The following is a 16,557-nucleotide window of genomic DNA, read 5'->3' on the forward strand; positions in this document are numbered from 1 at the left end:
GTAATTTAAAATCAGCACTGCAGTCCAATCTGCACTGTAGATTTACAGCAATACATTTGCATGTGGCCAATCTGCAGCATCTTCATATAGCTATAGGGTGAGTCAACAGAATCAGTTCCTCTGGTAGGAGGACATTGGTTTTAGAGTAGCAATTTGGAGGTGTAATTAGATTTTTACATCATGTCACTTGCTGATGCACTGGATTGATATTTTACTATGCAAGCCTTCTACAAGATCATTGATAAATATATTAAAGAGAATATGGCCCAATACTGACCCCTGTGGTACCCCACTAGTGAAAGTGACCCAATCTGAGTGTGTATCGTTAATAACCACCCTCTGTTTTCTATTACCCTCTGTTTTCATACACACATTTTCACCTAGTTCAAGCTTTCTTATTTTTGACCCCTTTTTGAATATTGGCACCACATTTGCTAAGTGCCAATCCTTTGGAATACTCCCTGTCAATATAGAGTCCTATATCAGAAATAAGGGTCTGGCTATGACGTTACTTAATTCTCTTAGTATGCCATCTGGTTCCGGCGATTTTTCTATTTTAATCTTTTTAAGACATTGCTGTACTTCTTCCTAGGTCAGATAGGGCACTTTTAATGGGGAATTTGCTTTTACATTTTATTTTCCTCAGTAAATATAGTGGATAATGAAAAAATATTTATAGATTCTCTTTCTCCTCATCACTCTCTGCAACTCCACCCTCATTACTCTGTAAAGGGCCAACACTTTCAGGTTTAAACTGTTTACCATTTACATAATTGAAAAACATTTTAGGGTTGGTTTTACTCTCTTTGGCAATGAATTTCTCTGTCTCCAGTTTGGCTGCTTTTATTTGTCTTTTACATATTCAATTTTTTTCAATTCTTCCGCACTACCCTTCTGTTTAAGTGATCTAAATGCTTTATTTTTGTAATTTATTGCTTCCTTTACATTTACATTTATCCACATTCTTCTTTTCTTGTTCCTTACCCTTTTATTCCTATAAGGTATGTACCTCTCACAATAAGTAGAAGATGCTTTTAAAAATATCCCATTTTGTGGCTGCATTTTTATTTTTGAGGACATTGTCCCAGTTAGTTAGGCCTATGGCCTCTCTTAGCTGGTCAAATTTTGGTATGTTTGTTCCTTCCTGAAGAAATACTCTTTTGAATGACAATTGGAAGGTTATTATTTCCTTTCCAAGATCTACAGGTTTCAGTTCCCTAGTCAATCTGGATAGTTGAAGCCCCCCAAAATAACGAATGCACTATAATTACGGTCACTGTGTTATATCAGCTTTACGTCTCAGATACTGCAGCTCAAAACTATGTGCCGGATTATGGTCATACAATAAACACATGCGCTCAAACATTTAAAAATATTTTTTATTGTTGAACTTTTACCTGCCAATTATATTCATTTGTAGGCAGCATGGGTGAAATGTTGTATGTCAATCTTAAAATGAAGTGCACTGGAGTAAAATGTGCTACATTTATTAAAGGGTGCTACATTTATTAAAGGGAACCTGACATTGTTGAAGTGAAAAATCAACACAAAGTTGAGTTTTTTCCCCCCCAATCGCAATTCAAAAATTCTTCCAACCAGCAAGCCACAGCCACTTTTCATTGTACTTGTACTTTTCATTGTACTTTTTCAAACTGATGTACATGGTACAAATGTTTGAAAAGTATGGTGCAAATGGTTAATAAATGTGTCCCACTGTTGATAAAACTCTTCTGATTCTGAGGGTAAAGTGAACCAGAAAAAAATATTCAAATACATTGCTAAATGTAGCTCTTGAAGTAGCTCTTTAAACACCTAATTTATTTGAGCACAAACTGGCGATTGCGACCACCTTGCTTGAAGGAACGCACTAATTCTCTTGCGCATTCATGTGTTTCATCACCACGCTAGGCAGGCTTGGTGACATCCTCACATAAGCATGTGCCCCAATTGGTGCATTTTCTTCAATCAAGATGGCCGCGACAGCCTCTCCGCAATCTAATGGAGGTGAGCACATATATTTTTGTTTTAACCCCTGATAGGCTGACTGCGACTCTCTGATGCCATGATCAGCATTGAACTTGGCACCTGACAGGTTAAATTATGGGGAGGGGGCAGCGCAATCGTAATTCCCCGTCATTGTGCCTGCTCCATACAATGGAATGCGATTCGTTACAAAGTAATTTGGAATGAATCAAATTTCTTGACAAAATTCTGCAAAGCAGCTGAATCAAATTTTTGAAAACTTTGCTGAACTCTACCAGCAAGTAAAAGCCCAGAAAACACATATATATTATGTCTTGATGCCCTATGGCTGATCCCCAGGACATGATTGCCACACATGCCGTTGCCCGCGGCAACAGGTGAAGTGTGTGGTTTATGTGTGTATTCCCCTTTAAGTGGCCGTCTTTCCTTGCCTTGTGTCTGAAGGGTTAATTTCCCTTCTGTGTGTGTGAACACTGGGTGTGTTTGTTGGGTGTGGCTACTTGGGCCTATAAAGCCTCACTGTTAGCTCCAGTCTGTGGGTTGCTTCAGCCATGCTTAGCTGGAGCAGCCTCCTGTTATTTCACCTGCCAGTGGGGGCCACCCTTGTGGTCATAAGTTTATGTCAAGTTTATGTGTAATGTCTATTTGATGTTTTCCTTGTTTTTCTGTGCAGCTATGGATCTGGGTCCCTGTGTGTGGATGCATTGTGATCTTCAGCTTGCCAGCACAGGGATCCAGTCCGCAAGGCTGTGGCAGGTAGGTGGAACTGGTTCAGTTCACCTGCCATATCCATAGATCTGTTTGTGTTTCCCCTTTTCCCTGCAGCTTGGCCAGTGAGACTCCTGTTCCTTCGTGTCCAGAAGGAACAGGTCGTCTTACCCTTTACTCCTAGTTCAGGGACCGGTCGGAGGGTGAGTAGGGATCCGAGGTTCCTGAGCATGGGTCCTCCTACCTTAAAGGTCGGCCCATGCAGCTAGGAGTTAGGGTCAGATTAGGGATGCGATTAGGAGGTGACCTGCTCCCTAATTCTGTCATCCTGGCCGAGCAGGGGTTAACATCATCTGGCATCGCACAGCTGAGGATTTTCCCCATCCTCAGCCGTGACAATATATTCGTATTTGCAAATATTCTAGATTTTTTTTTTCCATCTGAACCCATGATCCCTCCCTGCTTCTTGCTTGTGGGCCAATGAGAAGGCTGCAATGTCTTTATCTGAGATTAGCAACATCCCTAGCAACCAATAGGAAAGTTGCCTCCCCCTTACTATATAAGAATCTCCCCAGCAGCCCTTGTATGCAGTATTTTGCAGTTCTGAGAGAGACAGCAGTGTCATTGCTGTGCGCTGTGCTTTGCTGTGTCATTACATTAGATAAATAGTTAGTTTATATATATATATGATAGTTAGTGGGAGAAAGTCAGTGTAGGTTAGATAGTGATATAGTGTAGCTGACCATACATACATGCTACAGACATGTGATGTCACAAAACTTAGTGCACCAATCAGTAATAAGTAGTCAACCTGCTAAAATGTGAAGTTGCACGTATTGCATCAAATTCGCGCATCATTAATTGCTGATTTGCGCAATCGCAAATATATTGGACCACTCTATCTGCATATAAAGCTATTGTAATGTTCTGCTGTGCCAACCATTTTCTCCAGTCTCAGGAAACTTCTAGCAGCTTGAAAAATGTAGCAAAAGTGACCCACGCCTGTACTGCGCGCGCATTACGCGAATATTACATTGCCGATTTTCGCAATCAAGAAAATAATAACAGATTTGTGAATTTTTGACATATTTTTGCACAAATATTTGCGAAATATCTCGAATTTGAATATTGCCCCTGCCGCTCATCACTATTTTGGACTTGAATATGTGTCTACAGCTTCATTATTACATGGAGAACAGACCCGGTTCTTATGATCTGGAGCAGTCAGACCTCAAGCTGCTTATCCTCTATCCTGTAGATAGGAGATAAATTGTCCTTTAAAATCTACTTCTCAATCAAAATCATTGCTTTGATATTTTATGCATTGCTTTACTAGACTGATGGAATACAGATGAAGATACAAACTCTCTCTTTCGCTTCTCTTCCATAAACTGCAATTTGCATTTCCCTTTTAATGATTGTTCAGTCATTCAGTTTCAAAACTCTCAGTGCTGAATTCAGAAAGCAGCAAATTGAGTTGTAATTGATGCAATGAAATATGTTGTGCAATGGAGCTTTGCAGCAATCTGCACTCTAACTGATCATTAAAACACTTATTAAGTCTCCAGGCATGTTTCTCCTGCCCTATAACATACCCCAGGTGCTGCACCCAAGTACTTGTGGTCAAAACCTAGTGAAAACAATAAAAGCCTTTGTTTTAGGCCTGCTGATTATTTAATCTCTAGTTTTCCAGTTTTAGTTTATAACAAACATTAACAATTTTTAAAGAATTGCTTTGATCATATGTGACCCTTTTTTTTCACTGCGCAGCCAAGCAATCAGCTTTGCAATGAACTGTGGTAAAAAGTTCACTGTTGCTCGAAAACATTTTTTTAATGTCATTTAAGTATGTGTTGTGCCTTTCTAGAAGATCTTGATTATAAGCTAAGCAAATGTACATTTTTGGCAATTTAATTCTGTCCACGAAGTTTAGTTTGTTTACATCTACATAATATAGGCTGTGTCAGTTATCGCTAGCATTCCTTTAAGCTTTTTTCCCCTAAATGGTCCAATTATTATAAATATACATGCTCTATAGAAATTAGAAAATGCCTTTTATAATATTCTGGTATTACATCATACAATGGATGATATATATTTATTGTTTTTTACCCTACTTTTACTTGAATTGGGGAACAGCAGAAGTACTAGAAAGGAAACAAAATGCAATAAGTCAAACATTTTCGTGTTTTACTCAGAAATATTTCGCCTCTTCTATGCTTTACCCTTTCAGTACCAAGCCAGTTTTCACCTTAAGGACCAGGCGATTTTTGTAAATCTGACTTGTGTCATTTTATGTGCTAATAACTTTGGAATGCTTTTAGTTATCTAAGTGATTCTGAAATTGTATTCTCATGACATATTGTGCTTCATGAGATTGATCAATTTGATCTAATATGTTTTACTGTACCTTTATTTAAGAAAAAAACTAATTTAAATGTGTAATTTTTGAAATTTTAATTTCTATGCTTTTATGATAGTTAATGATCTAATATACACTGCCAGCAAAAAAAAAAAAAATTAGTCGCCACCTGGATTTAGCTAAGCAAATAGTTATGAGCCTACTATTGAATAATTACTGCATGGGTGATTATCTTTCAGCTGGCAACAAGGTATTTAACCTCAACTGGTGCAATGAGTTGCTTCTCATTTCTTAAACAACCATGTCGAAAGACACATCTAGTGGTCATGGAAAATATGTTAGTCTGTTTGAGAAGGGTCAAATCATTGGCATGCATCAAGCAGAGAAAACATCTAAGGAGATTGCAGAAACTACTAAAATTGGGTGAATAACTGTCCAACGCATTATTAAAAACTGAAAGGATAGTGGGGACCCATCGTATTCGAGGAAAAAATGTGGTGGGAAAAAAATTCTGAATGATCGTGATCGGCGATCACCTAAATGTTTGGTGAAATCATATCAAAGAAAAACAAAAGTAGAACTCGGGGCTATGTTTAATAGTGAAAGTAAGAGCATTTCCACATGCACAATGCAAAGGCAACTCAAGAGATTGGGACTGAACAGCTGTGTAGCCGTAAGAAAACCACTAATCAGTGAGGCAAACCAGAAAAAAAAGGCTTCCATTTGCTAGGGAGCATAAAGATTGGACTCTGTAGCAATGGAAGAAGGTCATGTGGTCTGATGAGTCCAGATTTACCCTGTTCCACAGTGATGGGCGCATAAGAGTAAGAAGAGAGGAAGTTGAAGTGATGCACCCATCATGCCTAGTGCCTACTGTATAAGCCTGTGGGGGCCGTGCTCTGATCTGGGGTTGCTGCAGTTGGTCAGGTCTAGGTTCAGCAACAGTATGTGCTCCAAGAATGAGGTCAGCTGACTAACTGAACATACTGAATGATCAGGTTATTCCATCAATGGATTTTTTCTTCCCTGATGGCACGGGCATATTCCAAGATGACAATGCCAGGATTCATTGGGCTCAAATTGTTGAAGAGTGGTTTAGGTAGCATGAAACATCCTTTACACACATGGATTGGCCACCACAATGTCCAGACCTTAACCCCATTGAGAATATTTGGGATGTGCTGGAGGAAGCTTTGCGCAGCAGTCAGACTCTACCATCATCAATGCAAGATCTTGGTGAAAAATTAATGCAACACTGGATGGAAATAAATCTTGTGACATTGCAGAAGCTTATCGAAACAATGCCACAGCGAATGAGTGCTGTAATCAAAGCTAAAGGCGGTCCAGCAAAATATTTTTGGTGGCGACTTTTTTGTTGTTGCAAGGGCAGTGTATAAAGCTTAGTGTATGTGTGTATGTCTGCTAAAGAAATCTGCACCGTCGCATTTACAATCACTGGCACACAGGTACATCAGGTGTCCAAAAAGGTTTTAGACCGGGTCTCAGCTCTCTAGCTCTTACCGTTCCTGAGATATTCCCAAAAAATGCATTAGCTAAATGAAACCTGGTCACAGCTGCAGAGTGGGAAGGGAGTGGCCTGACTGGGTCATGGGCGTGGCTTAGTGGGACCTGGGGGCGGGGTTTTTAAGTCTGTCTTTTGAGGGTGGCCTGAAAGCCCTTTAAAGCTGACCTACAGCAGTGAAGGAAAATGGCTGGGTTGTTATGGAAACCTGGTGTAAAACTGTGTGTATGTGAAGACTAAGGACCTGAGAGCTTCTATTGGCTGTTATAGTGGATACTGTTGATATCTTTTAACGACACACACAAACATTAAATGAAATAGATGAAATATACCCGTGTGAAGTCGGGTTCTTTTGCTAGTACCTCATAACATTGTTCTTGTTTTGCACTTACCATATGTCTACTTTATGTTGGCATAATTTTGTAAATGTTAGAATTTTTTTAAACAATTTTTTACATTTTCAAAATTGTTTCCAAAACCCACTTTTTAAAGGACCAATTCAGTTATGAAGTAAGTTTGCGGGACTTACGTAACAGAAACCATCCATAAATGACTCCATTTTTTGAAACAACACACTTCAAATGATTCAAAACCGATATTTACAAACTTTGTTATCCCTTTAGATGCTCCACAAGAATTAAAGGAAAAGGGAGGGGAATTTTTAAAATTTTACTTTTTTTGCAGCTTTTCCATTTTAATAAATTTTCCAGTAACACGGCAAGGATTAGCAGCCAAACAAACCTTAATATTTATTACCCTGATTCTGAAGTTTACAGAAATACCCAATATGTGCCATATGGTTTTTTCACTGGAACAATTTTCAGGCACCATGTTGCATTTGAAGAACCTGATGTACCCCTACAGTGGAAACCCACAAGAAGTGACCCCATTTTCAAAACCATACTCCCAAAAAGTGTAGTGTGCACTTTGGCCCAACAGAAAAAAATAGACATTTTACAGGAAACTTGTCTCTTTAGGCCCTTATAGTCACAAGGGGTAAACGAAGTAAATGCACCCCATTTTCTCTTGAATAAAGCAACACCCCATTTGTGCTCATCAAGTACTGTATGGGCACACAGCAGGGTTCAGAAGAGAATAAGTGCCATATAGCTTTTGGATGGCAGATTTCACTGGAATCTTTTTCAGGCACCAAGTCATATTTGAATACCCTAACATACCCCTCCAGTGGAACCCCCAAATAATTACCCTATTTTGGAAATTACATCCCCAATTTATTTTTCAAGAGGTGTAGTGTGCACTTTGACCCCACAAGTGTTTCATAGAACTTAGAAACACATGCCATGAAATATTTTACACGAAAATATCATTTTAGGACCTTTTTTTTCATTTTCACAAGGGGTAAAAGGAGAAAATGCACCCAATAATTTGTTACCCATTTTCTCCTGAATATGGAACCACCCCATATGTGGTCGTAAACTGCTGTTTGGGCACAGTGCAGGGTTCAGAAGAGAAAGAGCACCATGTGTTTATGAGGCTTAGTTTGGTGATTTATACAGCACTGACCGACAACTGCAGAGTCTCTGAGGTGAAATAAAAAAATACAGCCCAAAGAAATTATACAGATATGCAGTTTCTGTGCCCAATATTTTGTGCCCAGCATATGCCAGTGTGAAAAGCAACTGTTATATAGGGGACCTGCAGTCCTGTGTAACAACACAGATAATATAGTGATACTGTAAGTCTCTGAGTACATATGTAGTAGATGTTACATGTAGTCCTATGTAAGTACTTTCACACTCACGTTTTGGCTTTCCGTTTGTGAGATCCGTTCAGGGCTCTCACAAGTGGTCCAAAACGGATCATTTTGGATTCTAATGCATTCTGAATGGAAAAGAATCCGCTCCGAATGCATGAGTTTGCATCAGTTCAGTCTCCATTCCGCTTTAGAGACAGACACCAAAACGCTGCTTGAGTCCGTCTAATGAAACTGAGCCAAACGGATTCGTCCTGGCACACAATGTAAGTCAATGGGAATGGATCTGTTTTCACTGACACAATCTGGCACAATAGAAAACGGATCTGCCCTCCATTGACTTTCAATGGTGTTCAAGACGGATCCAACTTGGCTATGTTAAAGATAATACAAACGGATCCTTTCTGAATGGATGCAGACTTTTGTATTATCTGAACGGATCTGTCCATGACGGATTCGCACAAAACGCGAGTGTGAAAGTAGCCTAACACCACATATAACACAGTGATAGTTGTCTGAGTAGAGATAATGTACTAGATGTTACATGCAGTCCTGTGTAACACAACAATGATAACTCTCTCAAATAATGTAGTAGATGATGCTTCCTGCAGGGGGGAGGCTATTGCCGGTGAGGGGAGGTGACATTGGCATCCCGGAGGGAGTATTTTTCTACCCAGCTCTATTCCCATGGACTTTGTGTCCTCCTGAGGCTTAGCTCCTCTGCTGCAAACAGGACCCTCCAGTCTTTTTAAAAAAGTAAAAAAGTGAAAATCATGTTGAATACTTATGGACTTAGATCCGCTGTAGATCTCCTCCAGTGATGTCGTTTTTATCTCCTGCACTGTATTGTTTTTATGTTTAATCATGCAAATATTTGTGATTTTTTGTAATAAAGATTTTGAATAGCATAAGCGGTCTGGCAATTCTCTGTGTAGGTTCTATATATATATGATAGCTGCCATAGGCTTAGTCAATTACTTGGATAGAGTAATCATCCCTCGGTTGAGGTGGATATCGGATGTTTTAGCCAGCTCTAGCTTGAGTGCTCTGCTGGCAGTGTGATATCCTGGAGATAACCGGATAACAAGCCTAGGACTGATTGGCTGAGGCTCAGCTAAGCAGTGTTAGGCTTTGAGACCAGTGGAGATCCCCTAACCCCAGACAGCAGTTCATTCTTCTGGCTGTCTTCACATTCACTATCATAACTTACTTTATTGCAGAGGCAGAGAGTACAGAAGCAGCATGGCACTAGCACCCAAAAAGGTCAGGTGAAATTGTCAGTGGGCCCACCTGATGCTGGTTGGTGATCAGTAACACATTTACATGGGCCAATCACTGGGAACAAGTGTTCGTAGGTATCTTCATTCTCAATCAATGACCCGATCCTCAGCCAGTTTAAAAGGGCCCTAAGAAACTAATTCCACTTTATTGCAGAGTCTCCAAAATCCTGTTTGACAAACTATGACTTAGGGATATTTTGCATACAAAATCTTGAAATCTTTCTCAGATCTTATTGGACTTTAACTGGACTTTAAAAGATATTTAGCTACTTGGATATTTTCTTATATCCATGTCCTGATTGGTAATTAGTAATCATCTTATCAGGGAGTTTCTGGGAGTTATTATTTGTTCATGGTGACATTTTAGTACAGAAATAAATATAATCAGATAGGAAAAATAGTTGCCACTTGCCAAGATTTTTAAAACTGTCTTAAGTTAACTATTTTCACTGTTGCCCAGTAACAAAAATTTCACTTTTTAAGTTCCTCACATTTATTTATTTATTCTTTTTACTTTTTTGGGGGTTCAGGGTTTATCTCAATGTACGATAATCACTATAGTCCATTACATGTTGACTGGAAGTTGGCTTATTAATATTTTTTGTTTCAAATATATTTTAAAGTATCCTTTATATATTGGTCTTTAGAACATTTTACAGCTGAAAAGATCACTTGACTTTCTTGGCAGGCCGTCTGTGACAAAGCCAGATGAATAATGTTGTTATTGAAATTCGCCTACATCTCCTGATCCACATACTATTCTCTCCCACAGTGTAAAAATGAAATTATGGAGGCCAGAGCTATGTTGTAAAAATTCTGTCCCAAAAAGAGAGTCTTTCAGAGAGTGTCAGAGAAAAGTACATGCTGCTGCTGTGTGTGACCATGTTGTTTGGTTATTTTCCTTATAATTGAGAAACAACAAATAGGGATATTTATAATTTTATTTGATCTTTCAAAGCCAGGGTTTCAGCAGATGCGTCCAACATACCATAGGTTGCTCTCATAAATTGATACAGGAAATTAATACATACAACTTTATGGGCTTAATGTTGGGGTTGGCATTAGGCTAAAGAAAAAGAAAACACTGATGTAATGGTCTGTGATGAATTATGCCTCAGGAGCAAACTAACTTCCATCTTGATCCCACAAATCCCCCTCCCAAAAAAAAAGAAGTTAGATAAATCAAATCATGATATGCACCATGATACACTGTATGTAGGGAGAAAACATATTGTGACATTCTGTACTTCATGGGATGCTGCCTTGTGAAGCTATTCCAACTTGAAGCATTAACTGTCAGGAGGAACATCATAATATAGTACTGCATGGAGGCACCATACAGCATTAAAAGGAGTGCCTAAGCTGCATAATATGAAGCTATCGCACAGTCTCACTATAGAAGAGCCTATGTATGAGGTCTGAGAGTGTTCTAACGTCAGTCCACTGTGCAACGATCTAATAATCTCATTCTGGTTCATTTTAATGTAGCCAATGCAACAGTTTGGATAAATGGCCCATATGATATCCCAAAATTAAACAGCTCCTATTTAATTAACTTTCCAATTAAATGAACAAAAAAACTCCTTTGACCTTCCTAACATCCTGGTCATTTGGTCAATGTCAAACTCCATATTTTGATTAAAGCAGTTATCCCATGGATTAAAAAGAAATTCTGAAGGACTTGCTTGCTTTTTTCTTGGAGGGCAGCAGTTTATCAAATGCCGGCATCTCCCAGTATGCATTGCAATTAATTCTTGATGGAAAATACATAGGAAATAGTCGCTCACATGTAGCCCCAGAGATACACATGTATGTAATGCCCCACAATTTCTTATTCACTGTCTCGAGAGATAAAGCTAGGAATTCAGAAGTAGGGATGAATGAATAAAAGCTTTCTGGGCTGCTTCACTAGGTGATCACTAGGGGGAAGGGGATGGGAGCAGGAAAGCTACTGAGAATGTTAGTCCACCACTGAATGCAGGAGAATGTGGAACAGAGGGATAAAAGCAGGACGTACTACCAGAGAGAAAATATAATTAAAAATATATTGCATGCATGTTGCAATAATACTTCATTTTAAATACTCTATTCAATGCATAACAATACTTTTTCAGGAATAACCCCATTAAAATAAAGAAATAGGTGAGAATAGAATAGTTTTTTATGATATTTTACAGGAAAAAGTTGGACAACACCTAAAAAGCTAATTTTGGCAGCATAAAGTAATAAAGCTTACTTTACAGATGTATAAAACTACCTAATGGGGGGAAAATAGTAATTAAAAGTTTGAGGTGAATTAATAGTTAAGTGTTTGGCATAATAACATTTTGCTAAGAATTTATTATCAGTGGTTAAGTGCGGCAACGTTCTCTTTTAATTAGACTTTCTGCAACATTCACAGTTTAATAGGATATTATTTGGCACAACATATTGGAATCAAAGATAAGATAGCAGTTACATATGGAGAACTAAAATGCATTCTCAATCAGTCTTCAGACCCTTTCATGCCCCCCCCCCCCTTCAATCTGCAATCAATATCCCATAATGAGAAAGTAAAAACATAATTTTAGAAATGCAATATTGTCAACTAGCGCTACACCACATCAATTCACAGCGGTATGAGGAAAAATAATAGTAGTAGTAGAAAAATGGCAAAAAAGCCAACACAACAGGATTTTTTCAGGATATACAAAAAAGACATACAAAAAGAGGATGTAGAGGGGGCAAACGTAACAAAAAGAAAAAAGTTAACAAATAGTAGTGGGAAAAATAAAGGAAGATAACAGTACTGAAAATTTAGGACAGAAAATATATAATCTGAGTAAGCATATCTTGACAAAAGCAGAGAATGACATTTTAAGAAAAGGGCTAAAATTTGCTCCTACTGCCTATTTCAATAAATTTGAAGCCTTTCTGGGAATAAGGAAATTTATGAGGAAACTAGCCTTGAAAAGATACTACAAGAAAAAAGAGAAAAATAATATAGTAAATAGATACAATGAAGATGTCAACGAAAACACCTATATACATACAAACTTGAAAGTAAGATCTAGATTTGATCCATTGAACGAATACTCCATACCAATAAATACCTTTTCAAACCTAGTTACTAGAGAAATAAGAAAGGCTAAAGATGTCAATAAATATAAAAAAAACTTATATGGGTAATACAACTAAGGCAGAAAGAGACGCAATACGGAATATGCAACAAAATAATGAAATAACTATCCGCCCCGCAGATAAAGGGGGCGGCATCGTAATACTAAATAATGATGACTACGACAAAGAAGTTTTAAACATCTTGGGTGACCAGAAAACATATAAACGCCTTAAAAAGGACCCCACAGAAGATTACAAAAAAGATCTAAAACAATTAGTACAAGAAGGTAAGATGAAAGGTATCCTAAACAAAAATGAAAGTATTTATATAGATATAAAAAATCCAAGAACAGCTATTTTTTATCAAAACCCCAAAATTCATAAAGACATACAGAGACCCCCAGGCAGACCCATTGTGTCCGGGATTGAATGTCTGACCAGTACACTGTCTAAATATATAGATCAGTTTTTACAACCGTGCGCACAAGCACTACCATCATTTTTAAAAGACACTAATCATGTATTGCAGATCCTAAAAGATATAGAATGGAAAGAAGGATACATAATGGGTACGTTAGATGTAAAATCTTTATACTCTATTATTGAGAATCAAAAAGGATGCGCAGCGGCGAAACATTTTTTATACCAAAAAGGGGAATTAAACAGCGCCCAAATAGAATACATAGGGGAATGCATTTTATTTATATTGGAAAATAATTATTTTAAATATAAGGAGGAATTTTATTTACAGATATGGGGGGCCGCAATGGGAACGAGGTTCGCACCGGGGTTCGCTAATTTATATGTTGGACGGTGGGAGGCGGATTACATACACCCCAACGGCGAGCTCCGGGCGGGCCTCGTCCTCTGGCGGCGCTTCATTGATGACGTGATTTTTATTTGGGATAAAGGGGAAAGTGCACTTAAATTATTTTTAGAGGATATTAATAAAAATGAATTTTATTTGGATTTTACTTTGACGCACAGTAATTATGAAATAAATTTTTTAGACCTCACTATTTATGTTACGGGGGACCATATTAGCACAAAGACCCATTCAAAACCTACAGACTCAAACAGTTATATTAATAGAGAAAGTTGTCATCTGCCCAGATGGTTAGATAATATCCCCAGGAGTCAATTCCTTCGCCTAAGAAGAAACTGCACTGAAACTAAAGAATACGAGAAAGAGGCAGAAATTCTAGGAAAAAAGTTTACAGCAAAGGGATATAATGTGGATATAGTAGAAGCTCAGATAAAAGAAATAAAAATGATAGAAAGAGAAAAATTAATAACAAAGAAAAATGAAGATGAAAAACAGAAGGAAATAGAAATGAAGGAAAAAATACCACCAATCATAATCCCATATAATGCACAAACCCATATTCTCCAAAAAAATCGTAAACAAATATTGGGATATATTGAAAGAAGACAAAATTATAGGTAATCTTATACCAGCAAGACCAGTCTTCATATATAAAAAGGCAACCAATATAGGTAGTAAGATCGCTTCTACTAGTAAAGGTGCAGGAATATTGGGAAAAAAGACGTATGCAAAAGGAAATCTCCCACAAGGATTTTTTCCCTGTAAAAGATGTGCCCCTTGCAGAAATACAGCAAAGAATACAGTTAAAATACAACATATAAAAAACCATGAGGGCAGTTTTGAACAGAAGATAAGTGGCCATATTTCCTGCAATACAGAAGGGGTAATTTATGCCATCAAATGCCCCTGTAATAAGTTCTACATTGGACGTACTAAAAGAAAATGAAAAAAACGTATCAGTGAGCATATGAATAATATAAAGAAAAAATCTATAGGACATCCCTTATCTAGACACTTTACGGAACAACATGGAGGACAATTAGAAGGTATGTCTTTCCTGGGCATAGAAAAGGTAGAACTGGATGCCCGGGGTGGAGACTATATAAAGAAGCAATCAAAAAAAGAAACAGAATGGATATTTAACCTAGATACAATGTTGCCAAAGGGCTTGAACTCAGAGATTGAACTATTTGGTTTTGAATAGTAATTACGGAGACAGGAGAGAAGGATGGACAGCATGGACTATAAATGAGTAGAACTAAGGCAGTGGATGTAATATTCCCTGACGGAAGAGTGCCGCTGCACTTGAAACGCGTAGGATTGACTTCCACTGCTACCCGTAGCTCACCCGGGGTGACGTCACCAGCTCAGACGTGAGCGTTCAATTCAACAGGTAACGGGTATATTCTGCCACCGGCCGGGGCGAATCTCCTAATACCTAAATATTAAAAACCAATGCTACAGCCATCCTCCCCTGGATCCATTCCTCCTGTTCTGCACCAGATCCAGAATAGAAACGTGGACCAGCACAGAACACTGTACCGCAGCAGACACGTCTAGGTGAAGGTAGGACCGAGACATAGACATATGTTTGTAGCGGTCGGCTACTGCGTGATAAGTAGGGAAGGCCTTTTGTGTAGCTTTGTGGTATGAATTGTAATATAGCGCGCGGTGTTGCATTACTTAATATAGATATAATTTTAGAAATGTTTGCAAATTTATTAAATATGTACATTTTCCCTGGACATACCGTCAGTATTCAGACAATTTAATATGACACTTGAAATTTAGCTCTGGGAGTCCCTTATTTCTCTTGATCATCTTTGAGATGTTTCTACATGAGTGGATTCCACCTGGGGTATATTCAGTTGATTGGATATGATTTAGAAAGACACACCCCTGTTTATTTAAGGTCTTACAGCTGACAATGCATATCAGAGCAAAAATAAATCCATGAGGATGCAAGAACTGCCTGTAAAGCTCACAGACAGGATTTTGTCCACTAAAAGTTTCTAAGAGCACAGTGGCCTCCATAATTCTTAAATAGAAGATGTCTGCGACAACTTGGACTCAATCTAGAGATGCCTGCCTCACCAAACTAAGCAATTGGTAACAGATGTGACAACTTAATGGTCTGAGATCTAGAGATTCTGTGTGCAGATAGAAGAATCTAATGGAAGGTTAAAAGCACCAAAAGGACAATCAGACTGTGAGAAACAAAATTCTCTGCTCTGGGGAAGCCAAGACAAAACTTTGTAGCCTCAATTATAAGCATCATGTTTGGCGGAAACCAGGCACTGCCCAAAACCATCCCTACAGTAAAACATGGTGGCATCAGCATCATGCTGTTGAGATGTTTTTCAGCGGATGGGACAGGGATATATCAACACATGGCCCTAGTTGCACATCCTCCAGTGTACAGCAACCAGCCCACACGGAAGCAATAACTCATAGCAAATGTGGTGCCAATATACAAAAAAGGTCCAAAAACAGAGCCCGGAAACTATAGGCTGGTAAGTTTAGCATCTATAGTGGGTAAACTGTTTAAAGGTTTTCTAAGAGATGCTATCTTGGAGTACCTTAATAAGCAAATAACACCATATCAGCATGGCTTCAAAAGGCATCAGTAATTTAATCAGTTTCTATGAGGAGCTAAGTTCTAGACTTGACAGCAGCGAATCAATGGATGTCCTATATCTGGACTTCTCGAAAGCATTTGATACTGTACCGCATAAAAGGTTAGTATATAAAATGAGAATGCTCGGACTGGGAGATAATTGTCAAGGCTGTTGCAACCTGTGATTGTGGGTGGGGTGTAGGCTTTATAAGCTCCCCTCCCATGGTCATCTGACGCAGGCGTCATCCTGTGCTATTGTACTTTCGGTTTCGCCAGTCCTGCACGCACGAGGCTTCTGCCAGGTAAGTATGTGCGGGCATCCCACCCTCCACGCAGCGTCCCCGCCACCTCGTCTCATCCAGCAGGCCCGTTCGGCCATCAAGTGGGTACCCCACAATTCAGCCGCAGCGCTTGCGGTTTCACCATCCGGCCAGGCATCGGCTTCC

General features: G+C 38.7%; 1 protein-coding gene across 2 annotated transcripts in view; it reads left to right on the forward strand.

Annotated features, from left to right (window-relative positions):
• HDAC9 (histone deacetylase 9) overlaps positions 1 to 16,557 on the forward strand; it is a 503,853-nt gene that overhangs the window by 37,685 nt on the left and 449,611 nt on the right. The gene's annotated exons all lie outside the window — the stretch shown is intronic.

This window comes from Bufo gargarizans, chromosome 5 (assembly GCF_014858855.1).
Source record: "Bufo gargarizans isolate SCDJY-AF-19 chromosome 5, ASM1485885v1, whole genome shotgun sequence".
Classification (NCBI taxonomy): Eukaryota; Metazoa; Chordata; class Amphibia; order Anura; family Bufonidae; genus Bufo; species Bufo gargarizans.